General features: G+C 43.6%; 15 non-coding genes across 15 annotated transcripts; all 15 read right to left on the bottom strand.

Annotated features, from left to right (window-relative positions):
* Positions 1-704: 704 nt before the first annotated feature.
* Positions 705-786, bottom strand: Trnas-cga (transfer RNA serine (anticodon CGA)). Its single transcript has one exon. It is a non-coding gene; the product is annotated as a tRNA-Ser (tRNA).
* A 137-nt stretch (positions 787-923) lies between these two features.
* Trnak-uuu (transfer RNA lysine (anticodon UUU)) lies at positions 924-996 on the bottom strand. The gene has a single exon. It is a non-coding gene; the product is annotated as a tRNA-Lys (tRNA).
* Positions 997-1349: 353 nt separating this feature from the next.
* Positions 1350-1431, bottom strand: Trnas-aga (transfer RNA serine (anticodon AGA)). Its single transcript has one exon. It is a non-coding gene; the product is annotated as a tRNA-Ser (tRNA).
* A 742-nt stretch (positions 1432-2173) lies between these two features.
* Positions 2174-2255, bottom strand: Trnas-cga (transfer RNA serine (anticodon CGA)). The gene has a single exon. It is a non-coding gene; the product is annotated as a tRNA-Ser (tRNA).
* A 137-nt stretch (positions 2256-2392) lies between these two features.
* On the bottom strand, positions 2393-2465 carry Trnak-uuu (transfer RNA lysine (anticodon UUU)). Its single transcript has one exon. It is a non-coding gene; the product is annotated as a tRNA-Lys (tRNA).
* Positions 2466-2818: 353 nt separating this feature from the next.
* Positions 2819-2900, bottom strand: Trnas-aga (transfer RNA serine (anticodon AGA)). Its single transcript has one exon. It is a non-coding gene; the product is annotated as a tRNA-Ser (tRNA).
* Positions 2901-3642: 742 nt separating this feature from the next.
* Trnas-cga (transfer RNA serine (anticodon CGA)) lies at positions 3643-3724 on the bottom strand. The gene has a single exon. It is a non-coding gene; the product is annotated as a tRNA-Ser (tRNA).
* A 137-nt stretch (positions 3725-3861) lies between these two features.
* On the bottom strand, positions 3862-3934 carry Trnak-uuu (transfer RNA lysine (anticodon UUU)). Its single transcript has one exon. It is a non-coding gene; the product is annotated as a tRNA-Lys (tRNA).
* Positions 3935-4287: 353 nt separating this feature from the next.
* On the bottom strand, positions 4288-4369 carry Trnas-aga (transfer RNA serine (anticodon AGA)). Its single transcript has one exon. It is a non-coding gene; the product is annotated as a tRNA-Ser (tRNA).
* Positions 4370-5111: 742 nt separating this feature from the next.
* On the bottom strand, positions 5112-5193 carry Trnas-cga (transfer RNA serine (anticodon CGA)). Its single transcript has one exon. It is a non-coding gene; the product is annotated as a tRNA-Ser (tRNA).
* Positions 5194-5330: 137 nt separating this feature from the next.
* Trnak-uuu (transfer RNA lysine (anticodon UUU)) lies at positions 5331-5403 on the bottom strand. The gene has a single exon. It is a non-coding gene; the product is annotated as a tRNA-Lys (tRNA).
* Positions 5404-5756: 353 nt separating this feature from the next.
* On the bottom strand, positions 5757-5838 carry Trnas-aga (transfer RNA serine (anticodon AGA)). Its single transcript has one exon. It is a non-coding gene; the product is annotated as a tRNA-Ser (tRNA).
* Positions 5839-6580: 742 nt separating this feature from the next.
* On the bottom strand, positions 6581-6662 carry Trnas-cga (transfer RNA serine (anticodon CGA)). Its single transcript has one exon. It is a non-coding gene; the product is annotated as a tRNA-Ser (tRNA).
* A 137-nt stretch (positions 6663-6799) lies between these two features.
* On the bottom strand, positions 6800-6872 carry Trnak-uuu (transfer RNA lysine (anticodon UUU)). Its single transcript has one exon. It is a non-coding gene; the product is annotated as a tRNA-Lys (tRNA).
* A 353-nt stretch (positions 6873-7225) lies between these two features.
* Positions 7226-7307, bottom strand: Trnas-aga (transfer RNA serine (anticodon AGA)). Its single transcript has one exon. It is a non-coding gene; the product is annotated as a tRNA-Ser (tRNA).
* Positions 7308-27508: the final 20201 nt, after the last annotated feature.

Genomic DNA, 27508 nt, shown 5'->3' with positions numbered 1-27508 from the left:
TTTTAAAGCAACCTGGCGGCAGAAAACGCCATGGCCTCACTCGTTTCTGTAGTGCTTCCGTGGCCAGCACAGTAGCCGTTACGACAGTGTATTAATTTTCGCCTGGACAGGGGCTTAAACCCGGGACCTTTCGGTTGTCGGTCTAGCGCTCTGCTTGACTCAGCTATCCTGTCCCTCTGCCAAGCATGGTGGTACAGCTGCAATGTGTGCGAGTGATTTGCGTGTCGTAATTACTGGCTTGGGGCTCCAATGGCGACTTCACCGACTTCCCACTGACGCACCGCTGACGCTAGTTTTCTGTCGTCTTAAACGATGGACATACTTCCAAGCAGCTGCGAGATCTTACGAGAAGACACGCTGCACCACTGCTTTTGCCGCACTCAAATGACTCAATTGCGATACTTAAATAGAAATGAATGCTCGCTCTGTCCAACACTTTCAAGTACATCTGCGTACTCACGAACACGGCGACTGCGCGAGGAAATGACGGCGGTGCGCTCGTGGGCCTGCGACGGATTTCTGCATTACTAGCTTCCGTGCGAGATGAACCGATAGCCATAGGAAGCAGAGCCCGCCGCGAAATTCAGTATCTTTAAACATAAATTTTCGTCTTGCTGAGAGAGGTGGCACTGGTTTGCATTGGCATTCACCCATGCATGTCACATGTGCGCGAAACTTTCTGCTCGTTTGTACGCAAAATCGCACGCAGCCGGTAGGATTCGAACCTACGCTCCCAGAGGGAATCTGATTTCGAGTCAGACGCCTTAACCACTCGGCCACGACTGCCGCTAGCACAAGATTCTCCCGACACGTGCACCTGCTGCCGTTTAGAGCACTGCAGTTCCAGGGAACGGCGTAGCTGCATTTTTTTCCGTAGTGGTTTCACCGCTTGTAGGCGAACGCTACCAAAGTATTAAAATTTCCGCCCGGACAGGGACTTGAACCCTGGACCCTTAGGTTAAAAGCCTAATGCTCTACCGACTGAGCTATCCGGGCTCATATTATCTCCACGTCACTTCCCACTATGCTACGGACACACTGCCTCATGTCGTTTACTGTTGGGCAATCATTGCATGGAGCTGTTACTAATTAAACGTCCTCTGAATGCTCTCTACGAACTCATCACGCTGGGCTCGTAACTGTCTATCGACGAAAGCTGACACACGATGAAAATCAAATTGCAGCAGCTTTTACGTCTCATACGTTGAAGCAGAGGAGCTTCGTGTTTTGTCGACACTCACTTGCCAACTGGAAAATTCACAAGCGTCTCGAATGCAATGTTTCCCACGTGTTTGCCCATTTCACGGTTCCGTTGGAGACGCTATTCGCGTCTTGACACAAAAACGAAACGCAGTCGGTAGGACTCGAACCTACGCTCCCAGAGGGAATCTGATTTCTAGTCAGACGCCTTAACCACTCGGCCACGACTGCCCGTCGCAGCAGCGTCTCTCTACAAGTGAAACTGCTCCTTTTAAAGCAACCTGGCGGCAGAAAACGCCATGGCCTCACTCGTTTCTGTAGTGCTTCCGTGGCCAGCACAGTAGCCGTTACGACAGTGTATTAATTTTCGCCTGGACAGGGGCTTAAACCCGGGACCTTTCGGTTGTCGGTCTAGCGCTCTGCTTGACTCAGCTATCCTGTCCCTCTGCCAAGCATGGTGGTACAGCTGCAATGTGTGCGAGTGATTTGCGTGTCGTAATTACTGGCTTGGGGCTCCAATGGCGACTTCACCGACTTCCCACTGACGCACCGCTGACGCTAGTTTTCTGTCGTCTTAAACGATGGACATACTTCCAAGCAGCTGCGAGATCTTACGAGAAGACACGCTGCACCACTGCTTTTGCCGCACTCAAATGACTCAATTGCGATACTTAAATAGAAATGAATGCTCGCTCTGTCCAACACTTTCAAGTACATCTGCGTACTCACGAACACGGCGACTGCGCGAGGAAATGACGGCGGTGCGCTCGTGGGCCTGCGACGGATTTCTGCATTACTAGCTTCCGTGCGAGATGAACCGATAGCCATAGGAAGCAGAGCCCGCCGCGAAATTCAGTATCTTTAAACATAAATTTTCGTCTTGCTGAGAGAGGTGGCACTGGTTTGCATTGGCATTCACCCATGCATGTCACATGTGCGCGAAACTTTCTGCTCGTTTGTACGCAAAATCGCACGCAGCCGGTAGGATTCGAACCTACGCTCCCAGAGGGAATCTGATTTCGAGTCAGACGCCTTAACCACTCGGCCACGACTGCCGCTAGCACAAGATTCTCCCGACACGTGCACCTGCTGCCGTTTAGAGCACTGCAGTTCCAGGGAACGGCGTAGCTGCATTTTTTTCCGTAGTGGTTTCACCGCTTGTAGGCGAACGCTACCAAAGTATTAAAATTTCCGCCCGGACAGGGACTTGAACCCTGGACCCTTAGGTTAAAAGCCTAATGCTCTACCGACTGAGCTATCCGGGCTCATATTATCTCCACGTCACTTCCCACTATGCTACGGACACACTGCCTCATGTCGTTTACTGTTGGGCAATCATTGCATGGAGCTGTTACTAATTAAACGTCCTCTGAATGCTCTCTACGAACTCATCACGCTGGGCTCGTAACTGTCTATCGACGAAAGCTGACACACGATGAAAATCAAATTGCAGCAGCTTTTACGTCTCATACGTTGAAGCAGAGGAGCTTCGTGTTTTGTCGACACTCACTTGCCAACTGGAAAATTCACAAGCGTCTCGAATGCAATGTTTCCCACGTGTTTGCCCATTTCACGGTTCCGTTGGAGACGCTCTTCGCGTCTTGACACAAAAACGAAACGCAGTCGGTAGGACTCGAACCTACGCTCCCAGAGGGAATCTGATTTCTAGTCAGACGCCTTAACCACTCGGCCACGACTGCCCGTCGCAGCAGCGTCTCTCTACAAGTGAAACTGCTCCTTTTAAAGCAACCTGGCGGCAGAAAACGCCATGGCCTCACTCGTTTCTGTAGTGCTTCCGTGGCCAGCACAGTAGCCGTTACGACAGTGTATTAATTTTCGCCTGGACAGGGGCTTAAACCCGGGACCTTTCGGTTGTCGGTCTAGCGCTCTGCTTGACTCAGCTATCCTGTCCCTCTGCCAAGCATGGTGGTACAGCTGCAATGTGTGCGAGTGATTTGCGTGTCGTAATTACTGGCTTGGGGCTCCAATGGCGACTTCACCGACTTCCCACTGACGCACCGCTGACGCTAGTTTTCTGTCGTCTTAAACGATGGACATACTTCCAAGCAGCTGCGAGATCTTACGAGAAGACACGCTGCACCACTGCTTTTGCCGCACTCAAATGACTCAATTGCGATACTTAAATAGAAATGAATGCTCGCTCTGTCCAACACTTTCAAGTACATGTGCGTACTCACGAACACGGCGACTGCGCGAGGAAATGACGGCGGTGCGCTCGTGGGCCTGCGACGGATTTCTGCATTACTAGCTTCCGTGCGAGATGAACCGATAGCCATAGGAAGCAGAGCCCGCCGCGAAATTCAGTATCTTTAAACATAAATTTTCGTCTTGCTGAGAGAGGTGGCACTGGTTTGCATTGGCATTCACCCATGCATGTCACATGTGCGCGAAACTTTCTGCTCGTTTGTACGCAAAATCGCACGCAGCCGGTAGGATTCGAACCTACGCTCCCAGAGGGAATCTGATTTCGAGTCAGACGCCTTAACCACTCGGCCACGACTGCCGCTAGCACAAGATTCTCCCGACACGTGCACCTGCTGCCGTTTAGAGCACTGCAGTGCCAGGGAACGGCGTAGCTGCATTTTTTTCCGTAGTGGTTTCACCGCTTGTAGGCGAACGCTACCAAAGTATTAAAATTTCCGCCCGGACAGGGACTTGAACCCTGGACCCTTAGGTTAAAAGCCTAATGCTCTACCGACTGAGCTATCCGGGCTCATATTATCTCCACGTCACTTCCCACTATGCTACGGACACACTGCCTCATGTCGTTTACTGTTGGGCAATCATTGCATGGAGCTGTTACTAATTAAACGTCCTCTGAATGCTCTCTACGAACTCATCACGCTGGGCTCGTAACTGTCTATCGACGAAAGCTGACACACGATGAAAATCAAATTGCAGCAGCTTTTACGTCTCATACGTTGAAGCAGAGGAGCTTCGTGTTTTGTCGACACTCACTTGCCAACTGGAAAATTCACAAGCGTCTCGAATGCAATGTTTCCCACGTGTTTGCCCATTTCACGGTTCCGTTGGAGACGCTCTTCGCGTCTTGACACAAAAACGAAACGCAGTCGGTAGGACTCGAACCTACGCTCCCAGAGGGAATCTGATTTCTAGTCAGACGCCTTAACCACTCGGCCACGACTGCCCGTCGCAGCAGCGTCTCTCTACAAGTGAAACTGCTCCTTTTAAAGCAACCTGGCGGCAGAAAACGCCATGGCCTCACTCGTTTCTGTAGTGCTTCCGTGGCCAGCACAGTAGCCGTTACGACAGTGTATTAATTTTCGCCTGGACAGGGGCTTAAACCCGGGACCTTTCGGTTGTCGGTCTAGCGCTCTGCTTGACTCAGCTATCCTGTCCCTCTGCCAAGCATGGTGGTACAGCTGCAATGTGTGCGAGTGATTTGCGTGTCGTAATTACTGGCTTGGGGCTCCAATGGCGACTTCACCGACTTCCCACTGACGCACCGCTGACGCTAGTTTTCTGTCGTCTTAAACGATGGACATACTTCCAAGCAGCTGCGAGATCTTACGAGAAGACACGCTGCACCACTGCTTTTGCCGCACTCAAATGACTCAATTGCGATACTTAAATAGAAATGAATGCTCGCTCTGTCCAACACTTTCAAGTACATGTGCGTACTCACGAACACGGCGACTGCGCGAGGAAATGACGGCGGTGCGCTCGTGGGCCTGCGACGGATTTCTGCATTACTAGCTTCCGTGCGAGATGAACCGATAGCCATAGGAAGCAGAGCCCGCCGCGAAATTCAGTATCTTTAAACATAAATTTTCGTCTTGCTGAGAGAGGTGGCACTGGTTTGCATTGGCATTCACCCATGCATGTCACATGTGCGCGAAACTTTCTGCTCGTTTGTACGCAAAATCGCACGCAGCCGGTAGGATTCGAACCTACGCTCCCAGAGGGAATCTGATTTCGAGTCAGACGCCTTAACCACTCGGCCACGACTGCCGCTAGCACAAGATTCTCCCGACACGTGCACCTGCTGCCGTTTAGAGCACTGCAGTGCCAGGGAACGGCGTAGCTGCATTTTTTTCCGTAGTGGTTTCACCGCTTGTAGGCGAACGCTACCAAAGTATTAAAATTTCCGCCCGGACAGGGACTTGAACCCTGGACCCTTAGGTTAAAAGCCTAATGCTCTACCGACTGAGCTATCCGGGCTCATATTATCTCCACGTCACTTCCCACTATGCTACGGACACACTGCCTCATGTCGTTTACTGTTGGGCAATCATTGCATGGAGCTGTTACTAATTAAACGTCCTCTGAATGCTCTCTACGAACTCATCACGCTGGGCTCGTAACTGTCTATCGACGAAAGCTGACACACGATGAAAATCAAATTGCAGCAGCTTTTACGTCTCATACGTTGAAGCAGAGGAGCTTCGTGTTTTGTCGACACTCACTTGCCAACTGGAAAATTCACAAGCGTCTCGAATGCAATGTTTCCCACGTGTTTGCCCATTTCACGGTTCCGTTGGAGACGCTCTTCGCGTCTTGACACAAAAACGAAACGCAGTCGGTAGGACTCGAACCTACGCTCCCAGAGGGAATCTGATTTCTAGTCAGACGCCTTAACCACTCGGCCACGACTGCCCGTCGCAGCAGCGTCTCTCTACAAGTGAAACTGCTCCTTTTAAAGCAACCTGGCGGCAGAAAACGCCATGGCCTCACTCGTTTCTGTAGTGCTTCCGTGGCCAGCACAGTAGCCGTTACGACAGTGTATTAATTTTCGCCTGGACAGGGGCTTAAACCCGGGACCTTTCGGTTGTCGGTCTAGCGCTCTGCTTGACTCAGCTATCCTGTCCCTCTGCCAAGCATGGTGGTACAGCTGCAATGTGTGCGAGTGATTTGCGTGTCGTAATTACTGGCTTGGGGCTCCAATGGCGACTTCACCGACTTCCCACTGACGCACCGCTGACGCTAGTTTTCTGTCGTCTTAAACGATGGACATACTTCCAAGCAGCTGCGAGATCTTACGAGAAGACACGCTGCACCACTGCTTTTGCCGCACTCAAATGACTCAATTGCGATACTTAAATAGAAATGAATGCTCGCTCTGTCCAACACTTTCAAGTACATGTGCGTACTCACGAACACGGCGACTGCGCGAGGAAATGACGGCGGTGCGCTCGTGGGCCTGCGACGGATTTCTGCATTACTAGCTTCCGTGCGAGATGAACCGATAGCCATAGGAAGCAGAGCCCGCCGCGAAATTCAGTATCTTTAAACATAAATTTTCGTCTTGCTGAGAGAGGTGGCACTGGTTTGCATTGGCATTCACCCATGCATGTCACATGTGCGCGAAACTTTCTGCTCGTTTGTACGCAAAATCGCACGCAGCCGGTAGGATTCGAACCTACGCTCCCAGAGGGAATCTGATTTCGAGTCAGACGCCTTAACCACTCGGCCACGACTGCCGCTAGCACAAGATTCTCCCGACACGTGCACCTGCTGCCGTTTAGAGCACTGCAGTGCCAGGGAACGGCGTAGCTGCATTTTTTTCCGTAGTGGTTTCACCGCTTGTAGGCGAACGCTACCAAAGTATTAAAATTTCCGCCCGGACAGGGACTTGAACCCTGGACCCTTAGGTTAAAAGCCTAATGCTCTACCGACTGAGCTATCCGGGCTCATATTATCTCCACGTCACTTCCCACTATGCTACGGACACACTGCCTCATGTCGTTTACTGTTGGGCAATCATTGCATGGAGCTGTTACTAATTAAACGTCCTCTGAATGCTCTCTACGAACTCATCACGCTGGGCTCGTAACTGTCTATCGACGAAAGCTGACACACGATGAAAATCAAATTGCAGCAGCTTTTACGTCTCATACGTTGAAGCAGAGGAGCTTCGTGTTTTGTCGACACTCACTTGCCAACTGGAAAATTCACAAGCGTCTCGAATGCAATGTTTCCCACGTGTTTGCCCATTTCACGGTTCCGTTGGAGACGCTCTTCGCGTCTTGACACAAAAACGAAACGCAGTCGGTAGGACTCGAACCTATGCTCCCAGAGGGAATCTGATTTCTAGTCAGACGCCTTAACCACTCGGCCACGACTGCCCGGCGCAGCAGCGTCTCTCTACAAGTGAAACTGCTCCTTTTAAAGCAACCTGGCGGCAGAAAACGCCATGGCCTCACTCGTTTCTGTAGTGCTTCCGTGGCCAGCACAGTAGCCGTTACGACAGTGTATTAATTTTCGCCTGGACAGGGGCTTAAACCCGGGACCTTTCGGTTGTCGGTCTAGCGCTCTGCTTGACTCAGCTATCCTGTCCCTCTGCCAAGCATGGTGGTACAGCTGCAATGTGTGCGAGTGATTTGCGTGTCGTAATTACTGGCTTGGGGCTCCAATGGCGACTTCACCGACTTCCCACTGACGCACCGCTGACGCTAGTTTTCTGTCGTCTTAAACGATGGACATACTTCCAAGCAGCTGCGAGATCTTACGAGAAGACACGCTGCACCACTGCTTTTGCCGCACTCAAATGACTCAATTGCGATACTTAAAAAGAAATGAATGCTCGCTCTGTCCAACACTTTCAAGTACATGTGCGTACTCACGAACACGGCGACTGCGCGAGGAAATGACGGCGGTGCGCTCGTGGGCCTGCGACGGATTTCTGCATTACTAGCTTCCGTGCGAGATGAACCGATAGCCATAGGAAGCAGAGCCCGCCGCGAAATTCAGTATCTTTAAACATAAATTTTCGTCTTGCTGAGAGAGGTGGCACTGGTTTGCATTGGCATTCACCCATGCATGCCACACGTGTGCGAAAATTTCTGCTCGTTTGCACGCAAAGACGCACGCAGTCAGTAGGACTCCAACCTATGCTCCCAGTGGGAATCTGATTTCGAGTCAGACGCCTTAACCACTCGGCCACGTCTACCGGTTGCGCAATACCCTCCCTACACATGCAACTGTTGCCGTTTGGAGCACTGCAGTGCCACGAAACGGCGTAGCTTTCGAAATGTGGTGCTACAGAAGAATGCTGAAGATTAGATGGGTAGATCACATAACTAATGAGGAGGTATTGAATAAAAATGGGGAGCAGAGGAGTTTGTGGCACAACTTGAAGAGAAGAAGGGACCGGTTGGTGGGACATGTTCTGAGGCATCAAGGAATCACAAATTTAGCATTGAAGGGCAGCATGGAGGGTAAAATTCGTTGAGGCAGACCAAGAGATGAATACACTAAGGAGATTCAGAAGGATGTAGGTTGCAGTAGGTACTGGGAGATGAAGAAGCTTGCACAGAATAGGGTAGCATGGAGAGCTGCATCAAACCAGTCTCAGGACTGAAGATCACAACAACAACAGTCTGTGAATTTACAACTTCACAAAAAAATATATATACATATATATAAACTCTGGTTCAAGACTTGAAGGAGAACGGTTGAGAGTACTTTTTGTGTAAGAACTAGTACTGTTGTAGTCATCATTAAAGGAACTGATTTGAATACAAAAGCTATGTCTGTACTATTGCGCATTGTACTAACCCTTCCTGTATCGTATCTTTTGTATAATATAAATAAGTTTAATAATGTTACGCCAACTATAATGTATATGTACATCAAGAGTGTTACGTGCTCTCTCGATTTTGACGGTGTTAGATTTCTATTATGACTGATGTCAGGAATATAGGAAGTGTGTAATTAATATTGGAGAATATAATTATAATTCCAAAGTATTTTTGTGGCCATTATTCCAGTATTTTTCTTTCCTTGGTAATACCAGTTATTATCAGCAGTTTGTGGACCATAGAGATGTGTGTAAGATGGATGAGTGGTACAAACCTGCGTCACAGTCATTGTCATGTCTGAAGAAATTATTATTTCATTGATTTTAAATGTTTATACGCTACGACAGCTCCCATACAACCCCACCCCCCAACACACACACACTTAAGGCCCTACACTATCACACGTGTGAACTTCCTGCTACCCACATATGTGTGAACGATTCAATGGCAAATGCTTTAGGTCAAAGAAATAATATTGACTTTGGAAGTCATTTCAGATACTTTGCCGAATACAAGATGGAGTTTCGTTAAACATAAGCCAGTAAGAGAACAATGTAAACTTGTCAAAGGGTGGTTCCCTCACCGTTGCCCTTGGTGATCCACTACTGTATTATACTATGATACATATATTTACGCTTATACATACACCCACCCGTACAACTGCCCACCTACCCACCCACACATACAACCACTTACCCAAGCCCACTCACCCACCCACACGCGCGCGTACACACACACACACACTCACACACACACACACACACACACATACATACACACACAAACACACGCACACACCCACGCAGCCATGACATTTTTCCTACCAAGGCTTCTGGAGATTCGGTTGGTTGTAAAGCAAGTATAGGAACTGCTGATCCTGTCTCATGCATTTTCATTTGGGAATCCACCTGTCCCACATTCACTTCACTGGAATTAGCTGTGAAGTACTGAGCTGTACAATGGAATGGATGTCGACAACCTAACCTACTTTGCAGAATAGGGAGTGAAATGTATTGAAAAGAAAAAGACAAAATTGTAATAGTATCGGTCTCATTTTGATCAGTTATGCTCCATAATTTTACGTAATGACGACCTTTACACGCACTATGTATTTAATATTTCAGTGAGCAGATATTGTACACTTACAAACTCATATTAACGTAGTTAGCTGCCAGTCAATTTACTCACTCCATTTCATTGGAAGCTGTTGAACATATGGGATTAACCATTATTTCATTTTAGGTTTTAAAGTTAAGAGTTCCCACTGTATGGGTTAGTGAATGTGTATTAGATGTAAATTGTTCATCTGACTTGGGGGCGAAATACAAGCATATCGATTACATGCGACCACCGTTTCGGCACAGAAACTTCAAGTACATATATTTTTTAACACACTGAAATCAGTCAAAAAGGGAAAATTTGTGGTCAAGAGTAACAAAATCAACGCCAAGAAGTCTGAATTTCCTGTTAGTGTTGGCTGGCATCCTGCATTTTGCACAGAGAGGCTACGGAGTCAGTATTCAGTACGAGATTTACCGAATTAACGACTGTGGGGTGGTACCACAAAACTCTGAGTGCGGCCCTTCGGTGGTTTCCCACGCTCATTTATGTAAATGCTGGGCTGCTTCCCAATTTCCACCTTAGTAAGTACGGTTAAGAAACAGCAAAACGCCGTAACACGCAGAACAAAGTTAGCACGACACACTCACTGATGCCGCACGAACTTCCCTCCCATGGGTTACCTTGACAACTGTGGCGTCAGAAAGAGCATCAAACCAGAAAGTTAATTAAAACAATAAAATTTGTCAAATCCTCACAAGACGGAACAAAAGCTAGGGAAACGAAAGCATGCTTGTCTACTGTATTTCTGCTTATCTTCCCCGCGTCCTACGATCCGCATGCTAATCCACACTCCATAACTATCATTCTCCCTCGACTTGTGCAGTGCTCTCCTACACTAACAAGCATGCAGTACGCCCTCGTTATGCCGTGTCGCGAAGTGCAGCGCCTGTCGTTAGTCGCCCTTCACTGGTAGCAGATGAGAAGCTCGTATCCGTTAAGCAACTTGGGAGGTCAATGACCTCACTTGGCTAATGTTTACTTGGGAACTTCGGGCTAGTTTGTCTCTGAAATGTTCAAATGTGTGAATTTCTAAGGGACCAAACTGCTGAGGGCATCGGTCCCTAGACTTACACACTACTTAAACTTACTTAAACTAACTTACGTTAAGAACAACACACACACCCTTGCCCGAGGGAGGACTCGAACCTCCGGCGGGAGGAGCCGCGTAGTCAGTGACACGGCGCCTCTAACTGCGTGGCCACTCCGCGCGGCATTTGTATCTGAGATAGTGACACATCGTTCAGCACACATTAAAGCCTTGGTGAGTGTATCCATTGCAGGCTTCATAACAATAAGCGACTGGGAAGCAGATGATAATTCCTTCACTAAAATATTTGCTGGCTGGATAGTCAAAAAACATTCTCGATGTGACAGTTATATCATATCCCGATAATCGACATGGACTCTTATTCTGTTCCAATCAACGTGCAATCACACAGATTTGTGTTTTATATGATTCGCTAAATTCATCCCAGGAATGTTCCTCCATAAGAGATACGGCCAACTGCCTACTTCATCCTGCCCAATTAAGCGTTATATCCGTAACTACTATTTCGTTGCTGGGAGGGGAAACCATATTTTCCTTCCTTCTTTCGCTTGAACTGTGGATGCTTCTTAGACAAAGAATGGACATCCTTTAGTTCTAATATGACGGCAGTAGATGAATTGTGTGAAAAGTTTAAACGGATTGTAAATAGCGCTCTAGAGAAATATGTATCGGCTAATTCGGTTAAGAAAGGAGAAAGATCCACCGTGGTTTAATAACAAAATCTGAAAAATGCTGAGGAAGCAAACACTGTTGCACTCTCGGTTCAAAAGATAAAGCACAAATGACGACAGGCAAAAGATAGTAGAGATTCGTGCGTCTGTAGAAAGACCGGCTCGCGAAGCATACAGCTAATACAACCGTCACTTCTTAGCAAAGGATTTAACCGAAAACCGGAGAAAATTCTGGTCCTTCGTACAGATCCCAAGCGTGTCAAAGGCTTCTACTCAGTCGCTCGTTGACCAGCCTGTTGTGGCAATAGAAGACCGCAATACGAAAGTTGAAGTTACAGATTTTGCGTTTAAGAAATCGTTCACACAGGAGGACTGTACCAACATACCGTCGTTTGACTATCGCACAGTCTCCCATATGGAGGACATACTAATAGGCATCCATGGCTCAGAGAAACAACTGAAAGAGCTGAAAACAAAAAATCGCATTTCGGTTTTACAAAAAGTACCCTGCAGCACTGGCCCCGTAGTTAGCATTTATCGTGGCTGTCCCACTCAACCCAAAGTCTCAAGCGAGCGGAAAAAAGCGCAGGTGACTCATGCATATGAGAGTGATGACAGAACTGCCCCTCATAATTACAGACAATTATACTAATTTCGCTTTGCTGCAGAATCCTTGAACATATTCTCAGTTTGAATATAATAAACTTCCTTGAGACTGAGAAGCTTATGTCCACCAGTCACAATGGTTCCAAAAAGCATCGTGCAAAACTCAGCTTGCCATTCTCTAGCATGATATCCTGCGGTGAATGGATGAAGGGTGACATGTAGACTACCTATTCCTAGATTTCCGAAAAGCGTTTGACATGGTGCCCCACTGCAGACTGTTAACGTAGGTCCAAGAACACGGAGTGGGTTTCCAGATATGTGAGTGGCTGCAACACTTCTTAAGTAATGGGACCCAGTGCATTGTTCTCGACTGATAGTGTTCATCGGAGAGAATGGTTTCGTCAGAAGCCCACAGGGAAGTGTGACGGGACAGTTATTATTCTCTCATAAAAGATCTGACGAACAGGGTGAGCACAAATCTGCGGCTGTTTGTTGATGATGCTGTGGTGTTGTCGTTGGCTGACTGTAGGAGGATATGACTTAGACGAAATTTATTTTTGGTGTGATGAATGGCAGCTTGCTCTAAATGTAGAAAAGTCAGTTAATGCCGATGACTAGTGAAGACAAAGTTCGAATACAGCACTAGTAGTGTTCTGATTGACACGGTCACTTCGAGTAAGTACCTAGGTGTAACGTTGAAATGTGATATGAAATGGATCGGTTTCTTGGAAGAATTTTATGAGAGTGTGGTTCATCTGCAAAGGAGCCTCTAAACATTCATGGTGGTGTCTGTTTGTTCTATATCGTGTCTCCCTACCACTTTCGCGCAACGACGCTCTGAGCGTGTTTTTTAGGGAATTAACTAGTTTGAACCTGGGACATGTTGCTGGTAAGGAGACGCCAGACCACACATGACATGCAGAATTCAGAAGAGTTCAGTGAGACTAGCGATGATACAACCAAATACTAAATGATCTCAGCGTCAGCTCCACTGCACTCCCTGTAAAAGAATCTTAGTACTAACTAAATTTAGTGGAAAGGGTTCAAGGCTTTCCTATTTTTAGTTAGCTGGTAAAATAACGTCGAAAAAGCGGTTAAGTTTACCATTGGAAATTTTATTCTACTTACAAAACATCGTTTATAAATTGCACTATTGATAAAAGGAAATGTTTTAATACAGGATGGTAAAAACCAACTGCGTTCAACAAAAATGTGAACGAATATTCCCTGAATGGGTTTCCAAGTTCTACAATCGATCGAAGGATGACCTATGCCATATCACATCTATAATCTAGGTTTAATTTAAGTTTCACAAAAGAGAAAACTATCAAAATGGTTTACAGTGACCCGCAATTATCATTAATTACTTATTTAACTTGTCGTAAATTACAGTGGCAGATGTGGCTTCTCAGTAACTATATAAAAGAAAAATCATCGCGTTTCAGATCTGTTCTTCAAGTGGTAAATGTGAACACCATGAGTTTAAATTGACGATCGACACAAGTATTACGCAAAAAGGGGTTGTAATAGATGAGACTTCTGAAGTTCTGAGTGAAGCCTTATGCGCTCAAAAATGCGGCATCGCGTGCGTTCATTACCTTGTCGGTGTTTAGGCAGCGTCAGGGCGACAGCGGGTAGCACAGCTCCGGTCACCTCGCCATCTCGGAAGTAACTCTCCTCACTTCTCCTTGCTACAATTTACCGAAGTTGGTTTAAAAAAAAACCTATCTGGCTGTGTTTTAATCTGACCAATCAGGGTCTCAATGTTAACCTTAAGCTCCGCTTACAAAGATTCTGTCTATCCAATGAGAAACGTTATACTTTTCGTGGTGGGGCAATGTTTTTAAAGTTGGCAACGTAACGGAGACGCTAAAAAGTCTCACGCTAAAACCTGCAGCTGGTGTGGCCTTGGCCTTTTAGCGTTATCGTAAGATCTATACTGTTCTTCTAGAGGGCTCTATCTTTTAACATGGGCTGGGGGTGGTCCTTGACGTACCTGAGACGCAAAAAAGTCTCACACTAAAACTTGCTGGCGGTAGTGGCCCTTTTTGTGTTATCGTAAGATCTATACTGTTTTTCTGGAGGGCTCTAGCTTTTAACATGGGCTGCGGGGTGGTCCTTGACGTACCTGAGACGCTAAAACGTGCGGGTGGAGAGCCCTAGTGGTTAGCTGGCGACGTGGGTGTCCAGTCCGACCCTTATCGTAGGGCCTTCTAGCTTAACACGGTTCTGCTCTCGGCTTCTGTTCTCGTTTCTCCCTTCGGAACTGCGTCAGTCTCTCGGTGGGAAGGTACGACATGCATTTAGGTATTCTTGTGTTAGTCTGTAGTATTCCATTTGCTCACTCGTTACTTGTATTACTTTGGATAATTTAATGTCACGATTTATTCGGAGCTATGTGACATACTACTAGATTTGCTTATTATGTCAGGGTTTTCATGGAAGGTGTTGGATTTGCCAGACACCTTACATATCACCACCCTTCGAACTTAATTTTTGCACTGAATTTAGGCAATGATTGAATCGTTGTCTAAGTCAGTCAAAAATTTTCTAATTTATCTAAATTTTGTTGCATATTGTTCAGCCACATTATTCTGTTGTATGCTAGTTTGTATTACTAATTTATATTTTTATATTCTTCCACATAATAATTAAAAATGACAAGAGAAGAATATTTTTATACTATTATTAATTTTTAATTATTTTCTTTCTTTATTTAAGTGTGAAGTTTGTTTTTTAAGAAGTTTGTTATCGAAAGTGAGGAGACTTTCACATCGATTTTCTTAGAAATATTGTTTTTATAAATGTAGTAATTAAGTAAAATCTATTCCTAACACATTTTCTAAATATCATGTACAAGTAAAATGTTTTTGTTTCTAGGCACGCATTTCAACATTGTTACACTAACAAATAAGAATTATTTCCAAGAATTTCTTTGACAAAGAAATATACATACACAAGTATTGAGATATTATCCTACTAAATGGTACAAATGTTAAAAAAAAGGAAAACATCCAACAAGATAATTTTTTATTCTTTGTTTTTATAAGGAGAAACTAAGTAAAATATAGTTATTCTTTCATTTTTATGAGGAGAAAATAAGTGCGATATTGATTCTTTATATACCGTCCATTTCAGAACTAATGACTTATTTTTATCGATAGTCTATTTTTTATTTAAGTCCATAGTCAATGACTGTTATTTTGTAGTTTATTAGCTATCTGGTGTGCTTAACTTATTTAGTTTTTCACACGTTTCTTTTGCACAATTCCTACATCGCATAATTTGATTTCACACGTTCACACAATCCTGTGAATGTTTAAGCAAGAGGTTGGCGAATGTTTTTGCATGAAGGTGATAGACTTGAGAGAGATGGATGTGGGCAAGTATTTGATGTACAGCTTCGTTCGTCGTTCCTTGTTGGCTTTGCAAATGTTTGTTGCTGTTGTGTAGGTCCCATAATGGTAAGGAGCTGTGAGTGCAAATCTCGTGGTTTACTGGCTTTGTAAGCGTGAAAGTCATCGTTATATGTCGGTGAAAGCGGTCGTTTTTCGTTGTAATACTTCGCAGACGACTAGTTTACAATAGGATAGGGATTTGGGAAGGTATGTCGTCTATTCTTCACCCATCTTCATTCTTGGTCTCAATCTTGCGAATCTTCAACTTCTGTTCTTCCTGCTTTTTCTCTGCTTCTTATTTGCTTCTTGGTTCTTCTCTGGGCAGGATATGGAAATATTTACTGACAACTAGTCGCTTTGCAGTTCTCCTCCTAGTAACATTTTGATAAATTGTTTGGGCGCGTCATTTTTACTTTGTGGAAGTTCTTCTTCAGTTTTGTGCATCAGCGTGCTGTTTAATAGTAGTAGTGTGACTTTTACACATATTTTTTGCCAGTGGTGGCTTGCCCAAGCGGTCTTCTCGTCGGGCCGTTTTTTGCTCGCTCCGCTGAGTGGGGGGCGCCCCGGGGTTTACGAGCGGTGAAAATCCGGTGTCCCTGCACGGCTCTCTTCTGATGTCCCGGGTCTCTTCTGATGTCCCATTGGCGCCTCTGCACAGCTGTCACTGTGCGGCTCCCTGTTCCATCCCAGCAAGGTTCCACCTAGCGGGCAAATTTATTGCCCACTTTCTATACAAGGGCCTTCTGTTGGTTTCGCTGTCCTTTCCCTTCTCTCGACGCTCCTGCTATGTAGGAATCATGTCTTGCTAATTACGTCCTTTTCTTTCTTGATACTTCTCGCGTTGCAACTTGTGGGTCGTTGCATCTCTTCCTTGCTGGAGTTTTTACAATGGTTCTTACAAAAAAGTTTTACTTACAATCATCTAATATATATTTAGTACCTACTTGTTTTACACCTTCTTAAAAAACTTTACAAATTTCGGCATCCTTTCCATGTTACAATTCTAAGATATTTGGAGTCTTAACGTCTACTCAAGAATACTCAAATTCGTTTTTTATTTTTGTTAAGTGTCATGGTGTATAGCATTTTAGTATTTCATGCTGTTAGACTATCTACGCTTTATCCCTTCACCTTAATCTATGGTACTATTGGTGTTATTATTGAAACTACTTTCTTTTTCCCACCTTCCTCTCTCTTCATTCTTCTTTCTCCTGACGATCTTATCTGCAACATAATCTTGAAATATTGTGCTGATTATTTACCAGTAATTAAATTAATCTTCAAACTTTTTGATGTGGCTCACATGGTGAAGTCCTAAGGTTTTGCCTGTTTTTGGGTTCATTAGTTCCACAGCATTATCATGAGCAATTCGGCTAATTATGACAGGTCCTTTGTATGCAGCGTAAAACTTATGTATTTTGTGTTTCTGTTTGTTGGAGAGATGGTGTGTTTTTACAAATACTTTCTGGCCTACTGAGAATGTTCTTTTAATTGCTGTTCTATCTCCTATTTCTTTTCTTTTAATGGCTGCCTTTCTGATGTTGGAGAGTGCTGTTGCTATGATTTGTTTGTGCTGTCTATGTGGTACAATAGGAAATCCAACATTTTCTCTGGTTATGTTTGGGGGTTCAATATTTTTAAGTACAGTAACTGGCGGTAGTAATGTAGTGCTATGCGGCATTTCATTAATTACTTCTTGAAAATCTTTAAGGTATATATCCCAAGTGTTGTGTCTTTTGCCTGCATATAATCGGCATAAAGTGCCTATGCCCTTCATAGATCGTTCTGCTGGATTTACACTAGGTTTGTACTTAGATATGTAGATGGGTTTTATTTTGTGTTGTTTTAACGTGTTCTGCCATTGCACTGATTTGTATTGTGGGCCATTATCAGAAATTATTTGTTCCATTCGACCTAGTTGTCTGAGAAAATCTTGTTTCAATGCTTTACTTATAGCAAGTCCTGTTGCTCGTTTTAATGGTGTCAAGGTAACATATTTAGAAGTAAGTTCCAAAACGACAAATATGAAAATGTATCCATTTTTTGTGCATGGGAGGGGCCCCATCAAATCTCTTGCAGCTATTTGTTTTAATCTTTTAGGGATTATTGGAAACACAGGTGGTTTGGTTGGGAAAGTGACGTCTTTAGCCCTCATACATTTTTTACATTTGACTAATACTGTTCTAATTCGTCTTTCCATATTAGGAAAATGGCTTGTTTGTTTTATTTTTAAAAAGCATTTCTTTGGTCCAAAGTGGCCATTACTTAAATGTGTATACCATATGTACTTATTAATTAGTTCATCTGGGATATAAATTAGCCATTCATTCGTTGCAACATTTCGTCTAAAAAATAAAACATTGTTTTTTACGAGATAGTGCTATCGAATGTCTGGAAAATCCTTACTTCTCCACTTGTGTTTGATTCCTAGTATTTCGGGATCCTTGTCCTGTTCTTTGCCTATGTTTTTCAATGCTGTCGTAATGTAGTTTTCGAAAGGTACTTGTTTCATATAGTACATTGTAAACTGATCTTCTGCTGCTTCCAAACCTATGTTATTGGATGCACCTTGTGGACATCGTGATAAAGCATCTGCTAATACATTCGCTGGTCCTGGTATGTGTGTAATAGTGAAGTAAAATTCTTGTAGTATTAACATCCATCTGGCTAACCTCCTACGAGTTAGTCTGGCGGATAACAGAAATTCTAATGCTTTGTGGTCAGTATATACTTTTGTTTTTCTTCCGAATAGGAAGTATCGAAAACGTTGGAAGCCCCATACAATGGTCAGTGCTTCCAGCTCTGTGACTGAATAGTTTTTCTCGCTTTTTGTGAGTACCCGACTGGCAAAGGCAATTGTTCTATATGATCTTAGCCCTGCCTGTTCGTATTCTTGGAATAACACAACTCCTAAACCTGTTTTGCGCTATCAGTGCCCATACAAAAATTTTGTGTTAGATCAGGATGTGCTAAAATCGGTGCTGTTGTTAGTGCATTTTTCTCTTTTAAAAATTCTTCATTGGCTTGTTGATCCCATACCCATGGGGTGTTTTTTCCAGTCAATGTACATAGGCGTGGTGTTGCGAGAGAGTCGATCCAAATAAATTTTTTATAGAATCCGGTGAGACCTAGAAATTCTCTGAGAGTTCTCTTATTATATGGAGTACAGAATTCTTTGATTGCCGTTAGTTTTTCTGAGTCGGGCATTACCCCTTTCTCGGAAATTATGTGTCCTAGAAATTTGACCTCTCGTCTTCCAAATTTGGATTTTGTTATATTTACTGTGACCCCATGCTCTTTCATGATCTGTAAAAACTGATTTAATGTGTCGTTGTGATGTTCCCAAGAGGGTTCTGCTATAATAACATCATCAACATAACAATTATTTTTTTGTAAAATTTCAGGACTGAGTATAGTATTAAATCCCCTAATAAACGCTGCTGATGATATGTTTAAACCAAATGGCAATCGTTTAAACTGGTAACATCTATCGAATACGATAAATGCTCTAAATTTTCTACATTCTGGGGCCAATTCTATTTGCCAGAAACTACTCCGTAAATCAATTGATGAAAATATCTTAGCACCATGGAAATTTTGCATCATTTCCTCTAATTTTTCTGGGCGATCTGTCTCAGTGATTATGATTGTGTTGATCTGTCTGGAATCAAGCACTAACCTGATGCTCCCATCTCGTTTTTGTACAATATTGAGCGGGCTGTTGTATGTGGAGATAGCTGGGTCAATAATATCGTCATCTAACATTTTGGATATCTCCTGAAATACTTTATTCCTGTAGCTTAATGGGATTGTATAGGGTGGCACTCTAAATGTTTTGTGCTGTTTTACTTCAAACTTGTACTGAAAGTGCTTAATACTGCCAGTCTTAGGTAAAAATACCTCTGCTTTATCTCGTAAAATACCCTCTGATTCTCTTTTACTGTGTTCTGCAATACCTTGAACTTCTTGCAATTTTTCGTCGATTTATTTATGGACTTCTAACATGAGTTGAGGCGATTCTCTCTTTTGTGCATACCATTCTAATTCTTCATACTCTTTATCTCGCGTCATTCTTAATTGTTTGTTTATAACTGGTATTTCTTCTAATTTTAGCTTTTGTTCAAAGAGAAGTTTGACGTTCCCGAATGTTACGCTACCTTACCCCATATCTATTATCGCTCGTCTCTCATTTAAAAAATCTGCACCTATAATCAAATCTACAGTTAGTTTAGGTATAATCACGAAATTGGCTTCGATCATTTGACCTTGGCACGAAAGAGTTAACCTTGTTTGTCTCGTAACTTTCGCAGCATTGTTTCTAATAGGACCTCTTACTTTAATCTTACGTTTTTTCAGAACTGGCAATTCCTCATTGGCATTACACTGCATGAATAAATTTTCTGAGATTGCAGTCAGTTCACTTCCGCTATCAAGTACAATATTGACTGTGATATGCTTTACCATGGCCTTCACAATTGGTTGAATTTGAAAGGGTTGGTTCTGTTCTTCTTCCTCTTGCATCAACGAATCCTCCACTGAGTCATACATGAGTCTTTTTAGGATTATTCCTTGTGAATTCGAACTTCCTGTAGGACAAGCTTCGACTGCTACTTCTCTCTCTTTTATTTCCTCTTCTCTATTTCTTCCTTCATTTACGCTTTCTTATACATCCTCTACTTTTTCCTCATCTATCTTCTTCTTCTTCGTCGCTACTTCCACATAATCGCATCTAAATGCACTAATTATAGCTTCATAACTTCCTTCATTATATACGTTGGGTTGTGTGCCCACTCGTAACTTATTTTCAACTTCTGTCGACTGCGCATTATCCTCATTGAATTCGCTTTCCCTGGTTTCCATCTCAAATAGCTCTGCAATACTCATTACTTCGTCCTTTCCTCTTACATTTGTTGTGCATGCCTCTGGTAATTCTTCTTCCTCGTCAGTATTCTCCCAATTAATTTCGTCCCAACACAATGTTCTTATTTTCTTGTCTTCGTTTTCATCTACTCCCTGAGGATTTATTTCTTCCTTCTTCTCTTCTCGTGATAAGATTTTTACTTCTCTGTTCAAGGTGCTGCAATTGTCCTGGGTCGGTGCGTCATTCTCTTTGGCATGGGCGCTTAGCTGTCAATTCGAACGTTTATGGGGCTTTGGTGATCTTACCTCCACCTCTTCTATCTGTACTCGTTTTTCTTGTTCAGCTTGTTGATAGTGGTTTCTTTGTTGATAATTTGTCGGTCTATAAGTTCTCCAGTACCCGTTCCGGTTGTCGTTATTCCCTCTGTAATAGCTGTAGCCGTTCCTGGATGAATTATAATTATTGCCATATTCTCTTCTAAATCCATAACCGGTTCCTTGTTGAAATCTATTGCGTTTCTTGGTGCAAAGTTATCACGTAGTTCGTAATTATTGTTTCTTCGTACTACGTCTTGAGGATTCCACTCTTTTTTTTTTGCCTTCGTTTTCACGTGCGCTTCCTCTTTTTCTTGCGTCATCTTCCGAAAATATGAACTCTAGTTCCCTTAGAATACCTTTAAATGCTTCGACGTTATTGCTTCCGCGACCTACTAATGATTGCTGGTATTTCAATGGTAGCTTCATCGCGTATAATTTAATCAACTCTCCGTCACTGTATAGTACATCTAAGAATTGATTTTTGTTTGCCATTGCTTCGAAAAATTTCACGGGACTCATTCCTTGTACTCTGTGGTGAGGGAGCTCTGATTGCTTGTACTATGGTTTCTACGTATTCAAGACGCAAGTTAGAATCCTCGTCGACTGTCTGTCTACTTTCCTGCTCCTCTGTCGTATGCTGACCTATGTTTTCTGTCCCTTGGCGTACATTATCCTCGTTATGGTGCGTTATCTGTCCTATTTCTCGCAATATTGCATCGTCTGTTGTACTGTCCTCTATTCTCTGTCCATTTTTATGCTGGGTCTCTACCTCAATTCGGTAAAGGTCACGATCTGCCATTGCTAATCTTTCCGAATCCCTTATTTTCTGTTTTAAAAGCAATTCACGCCCCCTACCTCTCGTCAACATGCGCTCATACGATCTCACGCGTTTCATAAACTTTTTGTTCACACGACTTGACACTACCAAGACTGACAATCCATTCACTTACTTCCAGAATGAGATTTTCACTCTGCAGCGGAGTGTGCGCTGATATGAAAATTCCTGGCAGATTAAAACTGTGTGCCCGACCGAGACTCGAACTCGGGACCTTTGCCTTTCGCGGGCAAGTGCTCTTGGAAGGTAGGAGACGAGGTACTGGCAGAAGTAAAGCTGTGAGTACCGGGTGTGAGTCGTGCTTCGGTAGCTCAGTTGGTAGAGCACTTGCCCGCGAAAGGCAAAGGTCCCGAGTTCGAGTCTCAGTCGGGCACACAGTTTTAATCTGCCAGGAAGTTTCATTCACTTACTTGTTGGGTCAGAACCAACTTGTCAACGATGTATCCGCCACCTGTGCGCTTGCATTGGAGAGAAAACTTAATTCTAACAATTTTCAAAACTCATAACTTAATTCTGCTATTGTCTCTGCCAGACTTTTCACTTTTTCTTGAACACTTTTACTATCTATCGCTGCAGCTACTGTTTTCGACTATGTATAACTTTAGAAAAAAAATTTTTACTACGAAAATTTTTAACAGGTATTTTTCTGACCTAGGTAGGCATGTGGTCGACCTTCAATCATGGTATTTTACCATCCTGGCAGGGTCGCCATTTTCTAAACATTCATGGTAGTGTCTGTTTGTTCTATATCGTGTCTCCCTACCACTTTCGCGCAATGACGCTCTGAGCGTGTTTTTTAGGGAATTAACTAGTTTGAACCTGGGACCTGTTGCTGGTAAGGAGACGCCAGACCACACATGACATGTAGAATTCAGAAGAGTTCAGTGAGACTAGCGATGATACAACCAAATACTAAATGATCTCAGCGTCAGCTCCACTGCACTCCCTGTAAAAGAATCTTAGTACTAACTAAATTTAGTGGAAAGGGTTCAAGGCTTTCCTATTTTTAGTTAGCTGGTAAAATAACGTCGAAAAAGCAGTTAAGTTTACCATTGGAAATTTTATTCTACTCACAAAACATCGTTTATAAATTGCACTATTGATAAAAGGAAATGTTTTAATACAGGATGGTAAAAACCAACTGCGTTCAACAAAAATGTGAACGAATATTCCCTGATTGGTTTTCCTAGTTCTACAATCGATCGAAGGATGACCTATGCCATATAACATCTATAATCTAGGTTTAATTTAAGTTTCACAAAAGAGAAAACTATCAAAACGGTCTACAGTGGCCCTCAATTGTCATTAATTACTTATTGAACTTGTTGCAAATTACAGTGGCAGATGTGGCGTCTCAATAATATTAATATTAATATTAAAATAATTAATGTTGATACTACTCCCTAGTCATTAGTTTTGTCAGACGACAGGAAGTTGTCAGTCTGATTTTCCGTACTCACTTTGGACCGCACGCTGTCGCTAACCCATCAGGTGGTGTCGTCCCTCTGCCTACCAAGTCTTTGGGGACGCCTTAGGCCTTTGGAGGAATTGTAGAATGGAAAAAATGGTTCAAATGGCTCTAAGCACTATGGGACTTAACATCTGAGGTGATCAGTCCTTTAGACATAACATACATCCATGCCCGAGGCAGGATTCGAACCTGCGACCGTAGTAGCCGCGTGGTTCCGGACTGAACCGTCTAGAACTGCTAGGTCATAGCGGCCGGCTGTAGAAGGGAACACAACATTTATAGCGGCTCTGAAATGGTCTATGTTGGGACACAAAAGCACTTCTCTTAGTTTAGCTGATTCCTCTAGTCAGACATGCTGTAACGTTCAGCCAGTCCAGATAATGACCTGTGTGATAAATTTATTGTCCTCTTTAGGTCCAAACGGACCCTCAAAACGTGCTGCCTACAGCGGCCATGGAAAAAACAAGTCGGGAGCATGATGTCTTCTCCTCCCTGTGGAGGAATTTATGAGCCAGGACTTGGCTGCTTCTCCAGGAGGGAAAAGAATATTATTAACTTTAATTAGGACTGGCCAGAGGGTTGAGTAGACGAGTTAGAGGGGAGACGTGGAGCCCATGGGAATCTTGTGAATGGCGCAAACCCTTTAGGGAGTGATTGCGTGAGTGCTTTTTTCGAGTTTATCGAGGTTTGATGGAGAGGAGTGGAGAAATGCGGTCTTCTGGTTCAGATCCCGGTCTGGAGAGGATTCCAGTCTTGACTCTCGTTGTGAGTGGGTTGCTGTTGGAACTCTAGCCCTGAGAATGACTCTGTACTGGCACTGGCCTTGACAGTGGAGCCTGTGCTGAAGTCTTAGCTGTGCCGACAGTCTAGACCTCAGTGATCTTGGACAACTCGCTGTGCTAAGGCAATCCTACTCGTATCAGGTCTGCCATCTTGACGTTTGATCTCCTTGTAAGTGTCAAATTTGTCCGTGGTATGACTGGTGAATGGAGGTCTCACACGCTGGAATCCGCGGAGATTTCAGGGCTCCATCAGAGGGTAATTATTGTGACCCGTCTAACAGATAGCTAGCCAGCGACTTTGCATATTTTCCCGATGAGAACGAATTACAGGCGCTGCATATCGCTACTCTGCGGATGCTTGAACCACGATTGTCATCTGAGACAGTGCTACACATCGAGAAAAGGGGTATAGTATTGCTGCTCTTTCTTGTTAGTGTAAACAGAATCAAAGTCTCGCCACTTGGTCTCAGTTGCACCAACGTAGTATAACTTCTGTTTAGAATAAACACATCAAAGTCTATTCAGTGTTTGATAATTTCAGATTGTGTTATCCTTGTTTTGAGCCAGAGTAAACAGATAAACCTTAGTTCTTTCCAACCAGTCACAATCAGTGGACTGATGATTATTTGTTGTGTTCATTTGTATTGCAACAATTCGTGATTTATTTGTCATCTAGCTTAACTTGTGTTCTTGTCGTATTTTAAGATCAATAAAGTTTTGACATAATTTTTATAAAATTTTACTCTGCTGTTGATATATTAATCTCCCACCTACAACTGACTACAGTAATGACAGAGCCACCATTTCACTCAATTATTTCAGCATTCAAGTTTTATTTAACATTCTGACACAGGCGACAACCTCCAATGCACGCTAGCAGCAACAACCGCTGTCAAAGGGTAGAACCAGTTTAGCAGATGCATTGTCAGGTAGACAACTGGAAGGCATACTAGTTAAAGTGATTGCTGTCAGGGCGAAAACTTGTAGTTGCCTGTAGCCTTTCAACCAAACCGCAGGACCAGAGTAGTCTTGCAAACTAAACTAGCACACTAGGTACAACCACGTCGTTACAGAATAGTTCGCTAGAATACAAGAAGGCCCACGAGAAAGTAAATCTACGACATTAATTCGAATACGCCATTGCTGGCGGACAGGTTACGATTTTTTAACACAATTAAATTCCCGACCCACGGCCAATAAAATATTTGTAATAAGTGAGATCTCTCAAAATGTTAAATATAATCGAAGTACTGAACGTAGATACAGGTGAGGCCCACTGTGAACGTGGAGATGATTTTAATATTTTAAAACACTCTGCCATCAGGAAATGCAGTAATGTACCAACAGCCCCCTTTTGATGATGCTACTTTCACAAACAGCTTTACCAGAAGGTTTTTACATCAACAGTCCTGATTAATAAGCTTACTACCAGTCAATCAGGTTATTTTAAAAGTTATAAAATTAACTGTGAGTGCTAGGAGATGTTGTAGCAAAAGGCCATCTGCTAACATGGCAGTGAAATTAATGAGGTAACAAAATGAAGTTAAATGCTCAGTTAGAGAAACTAACAGTTAAAACAGTTAATGGCTTTCTATAGGTAGCAGTACAGACACTGAACATGTCAGCTTAATCCCACTGGATGAACAGAGGGAGACAAGTAAACAGGCAATGTGACAGTAGCAAAAGAGGCGAGCACATTCAAACAACTTGCATAAAATGTATCACATTAGCTGGTCAGCTCTTCTACAAAGGCATAAGCTACTTCCTAGCTGGCCAACTGTTCTACGAAGACATAAGATACTTCCTTCCAGTCCTTCATAAAAGATTAACCAAAACCCTCAGGTATCTCTTCTTCCAATTTCTCTCTCTCTTTTTATTAATAGTGAACTTAGTTACACTCAGAGGCACATGGTTCTGGGCTCCCTCTTGAATTTAATACAGTAACAACTATGAACGACCATTAGCTCCCATGTAATATGCAATATAAAATCCTAATATAAAAATACGAGAAAACAAGCACCAGCGAGTGAGGCAAGGTACGTGAGTGCAAGAAATACTAACGCCAAGAAAGCATTTAGGGAAGTTAATCGAAAATGCAACTACCTAGTCAGTATGAAAACGTGAAGCCTGTAAACACGCTAACAAATGACACCACTCAGCAGTATGACAATGGAATGCCAACACTGCCAATAGTAAATTTCACTGTTAACTCATGTTCGCGATAGTCACAAAAAGTGCTCTTGATGGCTAGAGATAGCCCAGTACAGAAACGAATGAGTACACACATCGTCACACAACATATCAGCCCAACTCCAGAAAAATAAATCACAAACTTTAAAGGTACCCAGGACGGAAGGGACTGCAACACTTGTTTACCAAATTAAAAATTGCTGTCCATAGCTGTAAATGCCCGTTCACGATAAAATCCATAGTCCTGAGGCTAGACTGATTCTCAAGACAAGTTCGCTTCCTCAAAATGGTAGATCATCTTCAACCCGAATTCCAACTGGCGTCTCGCTGCCAAAAACACAGATCCAAAGGCAGGCTGCCGACTTCATGCAATGTTCCATCCACAGCGATATCAACACGTCTGCGGCAACTGCAGACAACGAACTGTACACAGAAAACAAGACTCCTCAAGTGTGCAGCGCACATCCACATGTTGCTGCTCGGCGCCGCCTCCTTGCTCCCTGGCAGCAACTGGTCAGAGACATTTGCTGAGAGTGGCTACTATCGCTGTGCTATCGCTATTGCTGTGAGCAGCGCAACGGAACGTGCATGGTTCAATACATTTAAAAAATGATCATGATGAGTAAATCAGAGAAATTAGATACGTTACATGTCTTTACGTATAGTCATTCTTCCCAAAGGAAATTAGTGAATGGTACAGGAAAGAGAAGTGCCCTCCGCACACACCGTAAGGTAACCGGCAGGATGTAATTGTAGGTGTAAATGTAGATGTTTGTGTAATAACTTGATGCATTTTAATACCTAAGCACTCGAGCACACCTAATCACAGTTGGAAATGGCATCTGCAAAAGTTCATTGGATAAAAAGTGTTTTACCTCTTCCAAAGTGTCAGCTTAAAAGTGTTATGCTGTTACAAAAGTAATGACTTGGTGCTAGAAACGAGACAAGCAAAAGGCGAACATTAAGTCCAAGAACATGATGTTACCGTCGTCTTCATCGAAGGACTGAAATAGCCAGGTTCTGGACTCAGTGCTAAGTAAAGCAAGCAGCTCCAACTGTTCTTCAGTACCAGCTGCGTAGCACACGCCAGCGTCACTGTGATTATGTATATATAGTTCAGCTTCCTGAGGTTGTTTGAGTTAGAATATCAACCAATGAAGCTTTTATAGCTCGTCCATAAAAGTTTGCATTGTACTTTCCGTGTTTGTTTCTTTGCCATGTGGTAGCCTATTTTACAATATCGCGCGGTCTGAGACGTCTTTTCACGGGTCGCGCGCCTCACCCCGACGGAGGTTCGAGTCCTCCGTCGAGCATGTGTGTGTGTGTGTGTGTGTGTGTGTGTGTGTGTGTGTGTGTGTCTGTTGTTCTTAGCGTAAGTTAGTTTAAGTTAGATTAAGTAGTGCGTCAGTCTATGAACCGATGAACTCAGCAGTTTGGTCCCACAG

Source organism: Schistocerca gregaria, chromosome 3 (assembly GCF_023897955.1).
Source record: "Schistocerca gregaria isolate iqSchGreg1 chromosome 3, iqSchGreg1.2, whole genome shotgun sequence".
NCBI lineage: Eukaryota > Metazoa > Arthropoda > Insecta > Orthoptera > Acrididae > Schistocerca > Schistocerca gregaria.
This window is presented reverse-complemented; position numbering and strand designations above follow the sequence as displayed.